This window comes from Pygoscelis adeliae, unplaced genomic scaffold (assembly GCF_000699105.1).
Source record: "Pygoscelis adeliae isolate BGI_AS28 unplaced genomic scaffold, ASM69910v1 Scaffold122, whole genome shotgun sequence".
Classification (NCBI taxonomy): Eukaryota; Metazoa; Chordata; class Aves; order Sphenisciformes; family Spheniscidae; genus Pygoscelis; species Pygoscelis adeliae.
Window position 1 is genome coordinate 1,194,012 of NW_008824358.1, and position 1,099 is coordinate 1,195,110.

The following is a 1,099-nucleotide window of genomic DNA, read 5'->3' on the forward strand; positions in this document are numbered from 1 at the left end:
GGCACCTAAAAAAAGGCAGAAACAAAAACACAAATGCTAATTAAGGAACCCATTTCTAGAATAAGTTAATATTAACTACTTTTGCAGTTCAAAATTAACTATCGCAACACAAAACAGAATTTTTCTGAACTTTCCAGTCCTTAGGTATCAAACGCTGTCCAGCCCAGACCCAGCACTCTTTTAGTCAGTTTCTGAGAGCTGATCCTAAGCTTGGGATGAGCAGCGTAATACTCAGCTACTACTAACACTCACATATTTAGTAAAGTATTTCTAGTTCTGAAAAGACATGCCAGAATCTTCACATTTTGCAGTTTCAGTATATTTAGGCCCACTGTTCCCAATTTCTCCACTTAACCTTTGGAAACTAGTCTTCCAACACGTTAGCATATTTTTAGCCTATTGTTATCTACGCCCCTTCCATTAATGAACTGCCAATTCTCCTTTAAAGTTCAACAATTCGGTTTCAAAAACGTTACCCTTTCACCACACAACTGTATAGAACTAGAGGAATGAGAGACTCTGAGGAACATCAGCATGCTTATTACAGACACGTGCCAGCTATTATCTTCTTGCATTGCTGGATGCCTTTTTTTTTAAGTTTTGGGAACAGTTGAATGCAATGAACATTGCATTCAGCCGTTCCACAAAACTTAAAAGAAAAAAAAATTGTTATACTCCTTTCTGTATGAAGATTAGGCATTAAAAACTTGCCTTTTAGCTACAGTTGTAAACTCTGCAACTATACACAAGGATAAACCTATACATTAACACATGAATATAACACAAGATATTCTTGACAGCGACTGCAGGAGTAGGGGGGGAGAGGAGAAGAGCGAATACAGAATAGAATAAGAGCTAAGAAAAATTTTTAGGAGAGGTCAGGCAACGAAGTTTTCTTGAACTTGGTCAGGGCAACACTGTCCGCCTGCAGGAAGGCTCAGACAGGTGCGCGCACAAGTAACGCGGAGTGACTGCAACAGGAGTTAAGCAAGGAAGAAAAGTCACAGAGATACACATATTTTAAGCCTGGCCGGTGCTTCAGAGGCTCGCCCCTCGCCGGGCCGGGAAGGGGTGCTGACGCGAGGGGCGGCGCAGGAGG